This window comes from Oreochromis aureus, linkage group 2 (assembly GCF_013358895.1).
Source record: "Oreochromis aureus strain Israel breed Guangdong linkage group 2, ZZ_aureus, whole genome shotgun sequence".
Classification (NCBI taxonomy): domain Eukaryota; kingdom Metazoa; phylum Chordata; class Actinopteri; order Cichliformes; family Cichlidae; genus Oreochromis; species Oreochromis aureus.
Window position 1 is genome coordinate 26,630,656 of NC_052943.1, and position 16,420 is coordinate 26,647,075.

General features: G+C 41.3%; 1 long non-coding RNA gene across 1 annotated transcript; it reads right to left on the reverse strand.

The window, feature by feature from the left end:
• Positions 1-5,923: 5,923 nt before the first annotated feature.
• On the reverse strand, positions 5,924-6,953 carry LOC120433019. Its single transcript, XR_005608255.1, has 2 exons — positions 6,602-6,953; positions 5,924-6,249 (listed from the first exon to the last, which is right to left on the reverse strand). It is a non-coding gene; the product is annotated as an uncharacterized LOC120433019 (long non-coding RNA).
• Positions 6,954-16,420: the final 9,467 nt, after the last annotated feature.

Consider the following 16,420-nt stretch of genomic DNA (forward strand, 5'->3'; position numbering starts at 1 on the left):
AGCTTCTGTACCAAACTGTGATGCAGCTCGTCAGCAAGCTCTCAATTGCACACCTGTAAAAATTTGAGGTGATGTTGGCGTTCATGCTAAACTTCCTCAGCCTCCTCAGGAAGTAAAGCTGCTGGCGAGCTTTCCTGATAGCAGTGTCTGTGTGGAGGGTCCAGGAGAAGTCCTCAGTGATGTTGACTCCAAGGAAGTTGAAGCTGCTGACCCTTTTCGACCTTGACACCGTTGATGTGGATGGGCTGGTGTTCCCTGACTGGTCGTTTCCGGTAGTCCACTATCATTTCTCTAGTTTTGCTGATGTTGAGAGTCAGGTTATTTTCCAGGCACCACTGCACAGTGCCATCACCTCCTCTCTATAGGCCGTCTCATCGTTGTCTGTAGGTGTAGGTGACCTGCTCTACCTCCTGAGCTACAGCCACCCCTAAAATATTAAATAATCTAGAAGGATGAAATACATGTCTTTCAGGTTCTCATCTTCTCTTTTTAGTGTTGGTCTTATCCTGCATGAATATGCTGAATTTCAAAAAGAAAAGAGAAAACAAGAGATCTGGTGCGATTGTCTGTAGGATAATTTCCAAATGTCACATAACGGATATAGGAAGGATGTAGAGACTAAAGAGAGATAATTAATCAGCCGATGCTTGAAATAAATGAGGTGGTAGGCAGTTTGGGAGACGTGGGATTGCCAGTGTTTACAAAGCTCTTGCAAAAATGGGTTTTTTGCTGCCACCCTGACCAGCAGGGGAGCTCTAACAGAGACAAAGTAACACCATTACCCTTATGTTCTCAAAAGTCACACCAGACTTGGATTAAGTTTAATCATCTCAAAGATTCAGACAGAGGGTGAATACTGTTGCTGACCTTAAAAAAACAAAACAAAACAAACAAAAACAAACAAACAAAAACACACACACACACTATTGATTACCTACACACATCAGATATTGATAACCTTTAACTGACCCCTGATCTCCTAACTGTTCCTCAGGCCTGACTCTGGGATCCTCTCGTACTCGCTGTCACTTTCATCCAGTTCGCTGTCCTATATTGAAACAATGTTAGGGTCTGATGTTGGGTCAATGTTAAATTCTGATTCTGATTTTCCACCACGTTTGCACCCTTGGATAATATTGAAGCAACAATAAAATCATCATTAAAACCAACAGGACTTCACAGGTATTTCAATCAATACTAAACCACTGCAAATTACCATCAATACCTGTGAAAAAGAGAACTGTGTATGATATAAAAAAGGATAACCATTATCTGTTAAGCATTATCTTACAATTTAACATAATGTAAAATTGTAACATTGTAAACATAATGTTACAATTTTACATTATGTTAAATTGTAACTGTTAAGGGTGGTGAGTTAGCGAACTCAGACGCTGACCTCTCGTTTAAGTTGAACAGTGTCTTTATTTACAGTGAAGCCAAAACCAATCCACAGTTATCCACAGTGCAAGTCCCTTCAGTGCTCCTCTCCCCGTCTCCCCTCGTGTGTCCACAAAACTCCAGAGAATCAGTGAAGTCTCCCCTTCCGTCTCGTTCGCTTCCAGGCTTGGTGCAATACTCCAGCGCTGTCTGTCACCAGCCACACCGTTAAATAGCCCTACCAACGATGGTGGATAATTGGCAGTAGCTGGCGACGAATCGGTCGCAGGTGAGGCAGCTCAGAGCGGCAGCACTTCCGGGTCTGAGGTCTTCCGTTGCTACGCGACCGCGTGACAATCGCAGCGGAGCCGGAGAAAAAGCAGAGCGAGAGAGAGGAGAACAAACACACATACACACACACAGGTCGACCGGTCGGGGCACCGTCCGACTCTGACAGTAACATAATGTAAAATTGTAACATTATGTTTACAATGTTACAATTTTACATTATGTTAAATTGTAACATAATGTAAAATTGTAACATTATGTTTACAATGTTGCAATTTTACATTATGTTAAATTGTAACATAATGTAAAATTGTAACATTATGTTTACAATGTTACAATTTTACATAATGTAAAATTGTAACATTATGTTTACAATGTTGCAATTTTAATGTAAAATTGTAACATTATGTTTACAATGTTACAATTTTACATTATGTTACAATTTAACATAATGTAAAATTGTAACATTATGTTTACAATGTTACAATCAGTAGCGGTTTTAGATACGGGCGACACGGGCAGTTGACGTGGGGGCGGCATCACGGGCATCGGCAAAATAAATAAATAAATAAATTACTCGTACTCATGCTGCCCCGACATCAGCCAGCGCATATTGGGAATGGCATAGGCACCGATCGGTTTTCTATCGCCCATTTGCTGGGAGTAAGGGCGCCCTCCGTTTGCGAGGTGCGCCTGCTTCTTGCAGCACAGGGAGGAGAGGGCGGGGCGGCGGGGATTCTCTGGCTGACTGGAGCAGCATCTAATAACCAACTCGCAAAATAAAACAAAATTAAAACAAACCAACAACACGAAAACACCAGACATCATGATACAGACTTATAATTTGCACTGATGTTTTTCGAAATTCTATACCTGAAAAGTGAGCGCGAGAGCTCTCGGTGCGCCTGCGCGCTGCTGAAGTCAAAGTAAACTTTATTGTCATCTCCGCTACATACAGTCCAGTATGTAGAGAGACGAGACGACGAGGCTCCAGTTACAGCAGTGCAAGTAAACAAACAACAAATATAAGAAGAGTAAGAAAATAAATATATACTTTAGGATTCGGGGTAAAGGGATCAATAACAATTTAAAATGTATATATTAGCACCCACAGTGACACAGGTGTCACTGCCCCTTTACACATTGAGGACACTTTCTGTTAATGTTTCAGAATTGACTGTCCCATGGTTTTATGACGGTAAAAATGGGTCTGGGCTCTTAACACTGGAAGTGTTGGAGTAGTTGTCAAACAGCTAACAGGTCATCTGCAGAGGAATGGCTTATCTGAAGAGTTTCAGTCAGGTTTCAGAGCTCATCACAGCACAGAAACAGCTTTAGTGAAGGTTACAAATGATCTTCTTATGGCCTCTGACAGTGGACTCATCTCTGTGCTTGTCCTGCTAGACCTTAGTGCTGCGTTTGATACTGTTGACCATAATATCCTATTAGAGCGATTAGAACATGCTGTAGGTGTTACAGGTACTGTGCTGCAGTGGTTTGTATCATATCTGTCTAATAGACTCCAATTTGTTCAAGTAAATGGAGAGTCCTCTTCACACACTAAGGTCAATTATGGTGTTAAACAGGGTTCGGTGCTAGGACCAGTTCTATTTCCATTATACATGCTTCCCTAGGCAGCATCATTAGAAGACATAGCATAAATTTTCACTGCTATGCAGATGACACGCAGCTCTATCTATCCATGAAGCCAGGTAACACACACCAATTAGTTAAACTGCAGGAATGCCTTAAAGACATAAAGACCTGGATGGCCGCTAACTTTCTGCTTCTTAATTCAGATAAAACTGAAGTTATTATACTTGGCCCTGAAAATCTTAGAAATATGGTATCTAAACAGATTCTTACTCTGGATGGCATTACCTTGGCCTTCAGTAATGCTGTGAGGAACCTTGAGTCATTTTGGACCAGGACATGTCCTTCAACGCACATATTAAACAAATATGTAAGACTTCTTTCTTCCATTTGCGCAATATCTTTAAAATTAGAAATATCCTGTCTCAGAGTGACGCTGAAAAACTAGTTCATGCATTTATTACTTCCAGGCTGGACTACTGTAATTCTTTATTATCAGGATGTCCTAAAACTCGCTGAAAAGCCTTCAGCTGATCCAAAATGCTGCAGCAAGAGTCCTGACAGGGACTAGAAAGAGAGAGCATATTTCTCCTGTTTTGGCTTCCTTCATTGGCTTCCTGTTAAATCCAGAATTGAATTCAAAATCCTGCTCCTCACATACAAGGTCTTAAATAATCTGGCCCCATCTTATCTTAATGACCTTGTAGTGCCATATCACCCTATTAGAGCACTTCGCTCTCGCTCTGCAGGCCTACTTGCTGTTCCTAGAGTATTTAAAAGGAGAATGGGAGGAGAGCCTCAGTTTTCAGGCCCCTCTTCTGTGGAACCAGCTTCCAGTTTGGATTGGGAGACAGACACTATCTCTACTTTCAAGATTAGGCTTAAAACTTTCCTTTTGCTAAAGCATATAGTTAGGGCTGGACCAGGTGATCCTGAATCCTCCCTTAGTTATGCTGCAATAGACGTGAGCTGCCGGGGATTCCCAGTTTTCAGTTTTCAGTTTTATTTGTCATATCCAAGTTAGCACAGGGTCAACATTGCAATGAAATGTGTTTGACGAGCAGCAGTCACTCAGCAGCATGATACAGTAGGAGAAAATATAATAAAATATAATAAAATAAAAATAAAAAAATAGCAAAGAGCAAAATATTAGAGAGACATGGTAAAAGAGAAAAGATGACTAAATATATATGTATCTATAAATATAAATATAAATATAAATATATGTACACTAGTGATTAAATAAGAAAATCTTGAAAAGAAATATGACGGGAGGGCAGATGGGATATTGCACAGGAATGAGCAGCAGAAAATTACAGTATTGCACTTTTTAAATATAAATATCAATAACAATAAAGTGAAGTGACCAGTGCAGATTAAACAGAGTACTTGTGAAGCTGCAGGGTAGCTTCTGAGTGCTGTGTTGTGTGTGTTTAAGTGTTGTGGTTGAGGTGTCGTATGGCTTGGTGGTAAAACTGTTTTTAAGTCTTGTCTGTGAAGGTTCTCAGTCATCCAGGTCATCGTAGTCAAAGGGTTTGCAAAGAAAAGCGTCTGGACTTCTTTAAGTTGCTTGAAGATGATTTCACCTCTCATCCGAAGCTTCTTCAGCTTCGCCATTTGACCTTAGAACTGAAGAAGCTTCTCGGATGAGAGGTGAAACGTCTTCAAGCAACTTAAAGAAGTCCAGACGCTTTTCTTTGCAAACTCCTTTGACTGTTTTAAGTCTTGTAGTCCAAGCAGACAGACTCCTGTAACGTCTGCCAGATGGTAACAAGGAGAAGAGCTGATGTGCTGGGTGGCTGTGGTCCTTGATGATGCTGTGTGCTTTACGGAGGCATCGCTGGAGATAAATGTCCTGAATGGCAGGAAGCCTCGTGCCAGTGATGTGCTCTGCTGCCTTCACCACCCTCTGTAGTGATTTACGGCTGCTGGCAGAGCAGCTTCTGTACCAAACTGTGATGCAGCTCGTCAGCAAGCTCTCAATTGCACACCTGTAAAAATTTGAGGTGATGTTGGCGTTCATGCTAAACTTCCTCAGCCTCCTCAGGAAGTAAAGCTGCTGGCGAGCTTTCCTGATAGCAGTGTCTGTGTGGAGGGTCCAGGAGAAGTCCTCAGTGATGTTGACTCCAAGGAAGTTGAAGCTGCTGACCCTTTCGACCTTGACACCGTTGATGTGGATGGGCTGGTGTTCCCTGACTGGTCGTTTCCGGTAGTCCACTATCATTTCTCTAGTTTTGCTGATGTTGAGAGTCAGGTTATTTTCCAGGCACCACTCGTACAGTGCCATCACCTCCTCTCTATAGGCCGTCTCATCGTTGTCTGTAGGTGTAGGTGACCTGCTCTACCTCCTGAGCTACAGCCACCCCTAAAATATTAAATAATCTAGAAGGATGAAATACATGTCTTTCAGGTTCTCATCTTCTCTTTTTAGTGTTGGTCTTATCCTGCATGAATATGCTGAATTTCAAAAAGAAAAGAGAAAAAACAAGAGATCTGGTGCGATTGTCTGTAGGATAATTTCCAAATGTCACATAACGGATATAGGAAGGATGTAGAGACTAACAGAGAGATAATTAATCAGCCGATGCTTGAAATAAATGAGGTGGTAGGCAGTTTGGGAGACGTGGGATTGCCAGTGTTTACAAAGCTCTTGCAAAAATGGTTTTTGCTGCCACCCTGACCAGCAGGGGGAGCTCTAACAGAGACAAAGTAACACCATTACCCTTATGTTCTCAAAAGTCACACCAGACTTGGATTAAGTTTAATCATCTCAAAGATTCAGACAGAGGGTGAATACTGTTGCTGACCTTAAAAAAAACAAAACAAAACAAACAAAAACAAACAAACAAAACACACACACACACTATTGATTACCTACACACATCAGATATTGATAACCTTTAACTGACCCCTGATCTCCTAACTGTTCCTCAGGCCTGACTCTGGGATCCTCTCGTACTCGCTGTCACTTTCATCCAGTTCGCTGTCCTATATTGAAACAATGTTAGGGTCTGATGTTGGGTCAATGTTAAATTCTGATTCTGATTTTCCACCACGTTTGCACCCTTGGATAATATTGAAGCAACAATAAAATCATCATTAAAAACCAACAGGACTTCACAGGTATTTCAATCAATACTAAACCACTGCAAATTACCATCAATACCTGTGAAAAAGAGAACTGTGTATGATATAAAAAAAGGATAACCATTATCTGTTAAGCATTATCTTACAATTTAACATAATGTAAAATTGTAACATTGTAAACATAATGTTACAATTTTACATTATGTTAAATTGTAACTGTTAGGGTGGTGAGTTAGCGAACTCAGACGCTGACCTCTCGTTTAAGTTGAACAGTGTCTTTATTTACAGTGAAGCCAAAACCAATCCACAGTTATCCACAGTGCAAGTCCCTTCAGTGCTCCTCTCCCCGTCTCCCCTCGTGTGTCCACAAAACTCCAGAGAATCAGTGAAGTCTCCCCTTCCGTCTCGTTCGCTTCCAGGCTTGGTGCAATACTCCAGCGCTGTCTGTCACTCAGCCACACCGTTAAATAGCCCTACCAACGATGGTGGATAATTGGCAGTAGCTGGCGACGAATCGGTCGCAGGTGAGGCAGCTCAGAGCGGCAGCACTTCCGGGTCTGAGGTCTTCCGTTGCTACGCGACCGCGTGACAATCGCAGCGGAGCCGGAGAAAAAGCAGAGAGAGAGAGGAGAACAACACACACACACACACACACAGGTCGACCGGTCGGGGCACCGTCCGACTCTGACAGTAACATAATGTAAAATTTGTAACATTATGTTTACAATGTTACAATTTTACATTATGTTAAATTGTAACATAATGTAAAATTGTAACATTATGTTTACAATGTTGCAATTTTACATTATGTTAAATTGTAACATAATGTAAAATTGTAACATTATGTTTACAATGTTACAATTTTACATAATGTAAAATTGTAACATTATGTTTACAATGTTGCAATTTTAATGTAAAATTGTAACATTATGTTTACAATGTTACAATTTTACATTATGTTACAATTTAACATAATGTAAAATTGTAACATTATGTTTACAATGTTACAATCAGTAGCGGTTTTAGATACGGGCGACACGGGCAGTTGACGTGGGGCGGCATCACGGGCATCGGCAAAATAAATAAATAAATAAATTACTCGTACTCATGCTGCCCTGACATCAGCCAGCGCATATTGGGAATGGCATAGGCACCGATCGGTTTTCTATCGCCCATTTGCTGGGAGTAAGGGCGCCCTCCGTTTGCGAGGTGCGCCTGCTTCTTGCAGCACAGGGAGGAGAGGGCGGGCGGCGGGGATTCTCTGGCTGACTGGAGCAGCATCTAATAACCAACTCGCAAAATAAAACAAAATTAAAACAAACCAACAACACGAAAACACCAGACATCATGATACAGACTTATAATTTGCACTGATGTTTTTTCGAAATTCTATACCTGAAAAGTGAGCGCGAGAGAGCTCTGCGCCTGCGCGCTGCTGAAGTCAAAGTAAACTTTATTGTCATCTCCGCTACATACAGTCCAGTATGTAGAGAGACGAGACGACGAGGCTCCAGTTACAGCAGTGCAAGTAAACAAACAACAAATATAAGAAGAGTAAGAAAATAAATATATACTTTAGGATTCGGGGTAAAGGGATCAATAACAATTTAAAATGTATATATTAAGCACCCACAGTGACACAGGTGTCACTGCCCCTTACACATTGAGGACACTTTCTGTTAATGTTTCAGAATTGACTGTCCCATGGTTTTTATGACGGTAAAAAATGGGTCTGGGCTCTTAACACTGGAAGTGTTGGAGTAGTTGTCAAACAGCTAACAGGTCATCTGCAGAGGAATGGCTTATCTGAAGAGTTTCAGTCAGGTTTCAGAGCTCATCACAGCACAGAAACAGCTTTAGTGAAGGTTACAAATGATCTTCTTATGGCCTCTGACAGTGGACTCATCTCTGTGCTTGTCCTGCTAGACCTTAGTGCTGCGTTTGATACTGTTGACCATAATATCCTATTAGAGCGATTAGAACATGCTGTAGGTGTTACAGGTACTGTGCTGCAGTGGTTTGTATCATATCTGTCTAATAGACTCCAATTTGTTCAAGTAAATGGAGAGTCCTCTTCACACACTAAGGTCAATTATGGTGTTAAACAGGGTTCGGTGCTAGGACCAGTTCTATTTCCATTATACATGCTTCCCTAGGCAGCATCATTAGAAGACATAGCATAAATTTTCACTGCTATGCAGATGACACGCAGCTCTATCTATCCATGAAGCCAGGTAACACACACCAATTAGTTAAACTGCAGGAATGCCTTAAAGACATAAAGACCTGGATGGCCGCTAACTTTCTGCTTCTTAATTCAGATAAAACTGAAGTTATTATACTTGGCCCTGAAAATCTTAGAAATATGGTATCTAAACAGATTCTTACTCTGGATGGCATTACCTTGGCCTTCAGTAATGCTGTGAGGAACCTTGAGTCATTTTGGACCAGGACATGTCCTTCAACGCACATATTAAACAAATATGTAAGACTTCTTTCTTCCATTTGCGCAATATCTTTAAAATTAGAAATATCCTGTCTCAGAGTGACGCTGAAAAACTAGTTCATGCATTTATTACTTCCAGGCTGGACTACTGTAATTCTTTATTATCAGGATGTCCTAAAACTCGCTGAAAAGCCTTCAGCTGATCCAAAATGCTGCAGCAAGAGTCCTGACAGGGACTAGAAAGAGAGCATATTTCTCCTGTTTTGGCTTCCTTCATTGGCTTCCTGTTAAATCCAGAATTGAATTCAAAATCCTGCTCCTCACATACAAGGTCTTAAATAATCTGGCCCCATCTTATCTTAATGACCTTGTAGTGCCATATCACCCTATTAGAGCACTTCGCTCTCGCTCTGCAGGCCTACTTGCTGTTCCTAGAGTATTTAAAAGGAGAATGGGAGGAGAGCCTTCAGTTTTCAGGCCCCTCTTCTGTGGAACCAGCTTCCAGTTTGGATTCGGGAGACAGACACTATCTCTACTTTCAAGATTAGGCTTAAAACTTTCCTTTTGCTAAAGCATATAGTTAGGGCTGGACCAGGTGATCCTGAATCCTCCCTTAGTTATGCTGCAACAGACGTGAGGCTGCCGGGATTCCCAGTTTTCAGTTTTCAGTTTTATTTGTCATATCCAAGTTAGCACAGGGTCAACATTGCAATGAAATGTGTTTGACGAGCAGCAGTCACTCAGCAGCATGATACAGTAGGAGAAAATATAATAAAATATAATAAAATAAAAAATAAAAAAATAGCAAAGAGCAAAATATTAGAGAGACATGGTAAAAGAGAAAAGATGACTAAATATATATGTATCTATAAATATAAATATAAATATAAATATATGTACACTAGTGATTAAATAAGAAAATCTTGAAAAGAAATATGACGGGAGGGCAGATGGGATATTGCACAGGAATGAGCAGCAGAAAATTACAGTATTGCACTTTTTAAATATAAATATCAATAACAATAAAGTGAAGTGACCAGTGCAGATTAAACAGAGTACTTGTGAAGCTGCAGGGTAGCTTCTGAGTGCTGTGTTGTGTGTGTTTAAGTGTTGTGGTTGAGGTGTCGTATGGCTTGGTGGTAAAAACTGTTTTTAAGTCTTGTCTGTGAAGGTTCTCAGTCATCCAGGTCATCGTAGTCAAAGAGTTTGCAAGAAAAGCGTCTGGACTTCTTTAAGTTGCTTGAAGATGTTTCACCTCTCATCCGAGAAGCTTCTTCAGCTTCGGCCATTTGACCTTAGAACTGAAGAAGCTTCTCGGATGAGAGGTGAAACGTCTTCAAGCAACTTAAAGAAGTCCAGACGCTTTTCTTTGCAAACTCCTTTGACTGTTTTTAAGTCTTGTAGTCCAAGCAGACAGACTCCTGTAACGTCTGCCAGATGGTAACAAGGAGAAGAGCTGATGTGCTGGGTGGCTGTGGTCCTTGATGATGCTGTGTGCTTTACGGAGGCATCGCTGGAGATAAATGTCCTGAATGGCAGGAAGCCTCGTGCCAGTGATGTGCTCTGCTGCCTTCACCACCCTCTGTAGTGATTTACGGCTGCTGGCAGAGCAGCTTCTGTACCAAACTGTGATGCAGCTCGTCAGCAAGCTCTCAATTGCACACCTGTAAAAATTTGAGGTGATGTTGGTGTTCATGCTAAACTTCCTCAGCCTCCTCAGGAAGTAAAGCTGCTGGCGAGCTTTCCTGATAGCAGTGTCTGTGTGGAGGGTCCAGGAGAAGTCCTCAGTGATGTTGACTCCAAGGAAGTTGAAGCTGCTGACCCTTTCGACCTTGACACCGTTGATGTGGATGGGCTGGTGTTCCCTGACTGGTCGTTTCGGTAGTCCACTATCATTTCTCTAGTTTTGCTGATGTTGAGAGTCAGGTTATTTTCCAGGCACCACTCGTACAGTGCCATCACCTCCTCTCTATAGGCCGTCTCATCGTTGTCTGTAGGTGTAGGTGACCTGCTCTACCTCCTGAGCTACAGCCACCCCTAAAATATTAAATAATCTAGAAGGATGAAATACATGTCTTTCAGGTTCTCATCTTCTCTTTTTAGTGTTGGTCTTATCCTGCATGAATATGCTGAATTTCAAAAAGAAAAGAGAAAAAACAAGAGATCTGGTGCGATTGTCTGTAGGATAATTTCCAAATGTCACATAACGGATATAGGAAGGATGTAGAGACTAACAGAGAGATAATTAATCAGCCGATGCTTGAAATAAATGAGGTGGTAGGCAGTTTGGGAGACGTGGGATTGCCAGTGTTTACAAAGCTCTTGCAAAAAATGTTGTTTTTTTTGCTGCCACCCTGACCAGCAGGGGGAGCTCTAACAGAGACAAAGTAACACCATTACCCTTATGTTCTCAAAAGTCACACCAGACTTGGATTAAGTTTAATCATCTCAAAGATTCAGACAGAGGGTGAATACTGTTGCTGACCTTAAAAAAAAAAAAAACAAAACAAAAACAAACAAAACAAACAAACAAAACAAACACACACACACACACACACACACTATTGATTACCTACACACATCAGATATTGATAACCTTTAACTGACCCCTGATCTCCTAACTGTTCCTCAGGCCTGACTCTGGGATCCTCTCGTACTCGCTGTCACTTTCATCCAGTTCGCTGTCCTATATTGAAACAATGTTAGGGTCTGATGTTGGGTCAATGTTAAATTCTGATTCTGATTTTCCACCACGTTTGCACCCTTGGATAATATTGAAGCAACAATAAAATCATCATTAAAACCAACAGGACTTCACAGGTATTTCAATCAATACTAAACCACTGCAAATTACCATCAATACCTGTGAAAAAAGAGAACTGTGTATGATATAAAAAGGATAACCATTATCTGTTAAGCATTATCTTACAATTTAACATAATGTAAAATTGTAACATTGTAAACATAATGTTACAATTTTACATTATGTTAAATTGTAACTGTTAAGGTGGTGAGTTAGCGAACTCAGACGCTGACCTCTCGTTTAAGTTGAACAGTGTCTTTATTTACAGTGAAGCCAAAACCAATCCACAGTTATCCACAGTGCAAGTCCCTTCAGTGCTCCTCTCCCCGTCTCCCCTCGTGTGTCCACAAAACTCCAGAGAATCAGTGAAGTCTCCCTTCCGTCTCGTTCGCTTCCAGGCTTGGTGCAATACTCCAGCGCTGTCTGTCACTCAGCCACACCGTTAAATAGCCCTACCAACGATGGTGGATAATTGGCAGTAGCTGGCGACGAATCGGTCGCAGGTGAGGCAGCTCAGAGCGGCAGCACTTCCGGGTCTGAGGTCTTCCGTTGCTACGCGACCGCGTGACAATCGCAGCGGAGCCGGAGAAAAAGCAGAGCGAGAGAGAGGAGAACAAACACACACACACACACAGGTCGACCGGTCGGGGCACCGTCCGACTCTGACAGTAACATAATGTAAAATTGTAACATTATGTTTACAATGTTACAATTTTACATTATGTTAAATTGTAACATAATGTAAAATTGTAACATTATGTTTACAATGTTGCAATTTTACATTATGTTAAATTGTAACATAATGTAAAATTGTAATATTATGTTTACAATGTTACAATTTTACATAATGTAAAATTGTAACATTATGTTTACAATGTTGCAATTTTAATGTAAAATTGTAACATTATATTCTAATGTTACAATTTTACATTATGTTACAATTTAACATAATGTAAAATTGTAACATTATGTTTACAATGTTACAATCAGTAGCGGTTTTAGATACGGGCGACACGGGCAGTTGACGTGGGGGCGGCATCACGGGCATCGGCAAAATAAATAAATAAATAAATTACTCGTACTCATGCTGCCCGACATCAGCCAGCGCATATTGGGAATGGCATAGGCACCGATCGGTTTTCTATCGCCCATTTGCTGGGAGTAAGGGCGCCCTCCGTTTGCGAGGTGCGCCTGCTTCTTGCAGCACAGGGAGGAGAGGGCGGGGCGGCGGGGATTCTCTGGCTGACTGGAGCAGCATCTAATAACCAACTCGCAAAATAAAACAAAATTAAAACAAACCAACAACACGAAAACACCAGACATCATGATACAGACTTATAATTTGCACTGATGTTTTTCGAAATTCTATACCTGAAAAGTGAGCGCGAGAGCTCTCGGTGCGCCTGCGCGCTGCTGAAGTCAAAGTAAACTTTATTGTCATCTCCGCTACATACAGTCCAGTATGTAGAGAGACGAGACGACGAGGCTCCAGTTACAGCAGTGCAAGTAAACAAACAACAAATATAAGAAGAGTAAGAAAATAAATATATACTTTAGGATTCAGGGTAAAGGGATCAATAACAATTTAAAATGTATATATTAGCACCCACAGTGACACAGGTGTCACTGCCCTTTACACATTGAGGACACTTTCTGTTAATGTTTCAGAATTGACTGTCCCATGGTTTTTTATGACGGTAAAAAATGGGTCTGGGCTCTTAACACTGGAAGTGTTGGAGTAGTTGTCAAACAGCTAACAGGTCATCTGCAGAGGAATGGCTTATCTGAAGAGTTTCAGTCAGGTTTCAGAGCTCATCACAGCACAGAAACAGCTTTAGTGAAGGTTACAAATGATCTTCTTATGGCCTCTGACAGTGGACTCATCTCTGTGCTTGTCCTGCTAGACCTTAGTGCTGCGTTTGATACTGTTGACCATAATATCCTATTAGAGCGATTAGAACATGCTGTAGGTGTTACAGGTACTGTGCTGCAGTGGTTTGTATCATATCTGTCTAATAGACTCCAATTTGTTCAAGTAAATGGAGAGTCCTCTTCACACACTAAGGTCAATTATGGTGTTAAACAGGGTTCGGTGCTAGGACCAATTCTATTTCCATTATACATGCTTCCCTAGGCAGCATCATTAGAAGACATAGCATAAATTTTCACTGCTATGCAGATGACACGCAGCTCTATCTATCCATGAAGCCAGGTAACACACACCAATTAGTTAAACTGCAGGAATGCCTTAAAGACATAAAGACCTGGATGGCCGCTAACTTTCTGCTTCTTAATTCAGATAAAACTGAAGTTATTATACTTGGCCCTGAAAATCTTAGAAATATGGTATCTAAACAGATTCTTACTCTGGATGGCATTACCTTGGCCTTCAGTAATGCTGTGAGGAACCTTGAAGTCATTTTGGACCAGGACATGTCCTTCAACGCACATATTAAACAAATATGTAAGACTTCTTTCTTCCATTTGCGCTAATATCTTTAAAATTAGAAATATCCTGTCTCAGAGTGACGCTGAAAAACTAGTTCATGCATTTATTACTTCCAGGCTGGACTACTGTAATTCTTTATTATCAGGATGTCCTAAAAACTCGCTGAAAAGCCTTCAGCTGATCCAAAATGCTGCAGCAAGAGTCCTGACAGGGACTAGAAAGAGAGAGCATATTTCTCCTGTTTTGGCTTCCTTCATTGGCTTCCTGTTAAATCCAGAATTGAATTCAAAATCCTGCTCCTCACATACAAGGTCTTAAATAATCTGGCCCCATCTTATCTTAATGACCTTGTAGTGCCATATCACCCTATTAGAGCACTTCGCTCTCGCTCTGCAGGCCTACTTGCTGTTCCTAGAGTATTTTAAAAGGAGAATGGGAGGAGAGCCTTCAGTTTTCAGGCCCCTCTTCTGTGGAACCAGCTTCCAGTTTGGATTCGGGAGACAGACACTATCTCTACTTTCAAGATTAGGCTTAAAACTTTCCTTTTTGCTAAAGCATATAGTTAGGGCTGGACCAGGTGACCCTGAATCCTCCCTTAGTTATGCTGCAATAGACGTAGGCTGCCGGGGATTCCCAGTTTTCAGTTTTCAGTTTTATTTGTCATATCCAAGTTAGCACAGGGTCAACATTGCAATGAAATGTGTTTGACGAGCAGCAGTCACTCAGCAGCATGATACAGTAGGAGAAAATATAATAAAATATAATAAAATAAAAATAAAAAAAATAGTAAAGAGCAAAATATTAGAGAGACATGGTAAAAGAGAAAAGATGACTAAATATATATGTATCTATAAATATAAATATAAATATATGTACACTAGTGATTAAATAAGAAAATCTTGAAAAGAAATATGACGGGAGGGCAGATGGGATATTGCACAGGAATGAGCAGCAGAAAATTACAGTATTGCACTTTTTAAATATAAATATCAATAACAATAAAGTGAAGTGACCAGTGCAGATTAAACAGAGTACTTGTGAAGCTGCAGGCGTAGCTTCTGAGTGCTGTGTTGTGTGTGTTTAAGTGTTGTGGTTGAGGTGTCGTATGGCTTGGTGGTAAAAACTGTTTTTAAGTCTTGTCTGTGAAGGTTCTCAGTCATCCAGGTCATCGTAGTCAAGGAGTTTGCAAAGAAAAGCGTCTGGACTTCTTTAAGTTGCTTGAAGATGTTTCACCTCTCATCCGGAAGCTTCTTCAGCTTGCCATTTGACCTTAGAACTGAAGAAGCTTCTCGGATGAGAGGTGAAACGTCTTCAACTTAAAGAAGTCCAGACGCTTTTCTTTGCAAACTCCTTTGACTGTTTTAAGTCTTGTAGTCCAAGCAGACAGACTCCTGTAACGTCTGCCAGATGGTAACAAGGAGAAGAGCTGATGTGCTGGGTGGCTGTGGTCCTTGATGATGCTGTGTGCTTTACGGAGGCATCGCTGGAGATAAATGTCCTGAATGGCAGGAAGCCTCGTGCCAGTGATGTGCTCTGCTGCCTTCACCACCCTCTGTAGTGATTTACGGCTGCTGGCAGAGCAGCTTCTGTACCAAACTGTGATGCAGCTCGTCAGCAAGCTCTCAATTGCACACCTGTAAAAATTTGAGGTGATGTTGGTGTTCATGCTAAACTTCCTCAGCCTCCTCAGGAAGTAAAGCTGCTGGCGAGCTTTCCTGATAGCAGTGTCTGTGTGGAGGGTCCAGGAGAAGTCCTCAGTGATGTTGACTCCAAGGAACTTGAAGCTGCTGACCCTTTCGACCTTGACACCGTTGATGTGGATGGGCTGGTGTTCCCTGACTGGTCGCGTTTCCGGTAGTCCACTATCATTTCTCTAGTTTTGCTGATGTTGAGAGTCAGGTTATTTTCCAGGCACCACTGTACAGTGCCATCACCTCCTCTCTATAGGCCGTCTCATCGTTGTCTGTAGGTGTAGGTGACCTGCTCTACCTCCTGAGCTACAGCCACCCCTAAAATATTAAATAATCTAGAAGGATGAAATACATGTCTTTCAGGTTCTCATCTTCTCTTTTTAGTGTTGGTCTTATCCTGCATGAATATGCTGAATTTCAAAAAAGAAAAGAGAAAAAACAAGAGATCTGGTGCGATTGTCTGTAGGATAATTTCCAAATGTCACATAACGGATATAGGAAGGATGTAGAGACTAACAGAGAGATAATTAATCAGCCGATGCTTGAAATAAATGAGGTGGTAGGCAGTTTGGGAGACGTGGGATTGCCAGTGTTTACAAAGCTCTTGCAAAAATGGGTTTTTGCTGCCACCCTGACCAGCAGGGGAGCTCTAACAGAGACAAAGTAACACCATTACCCTTATG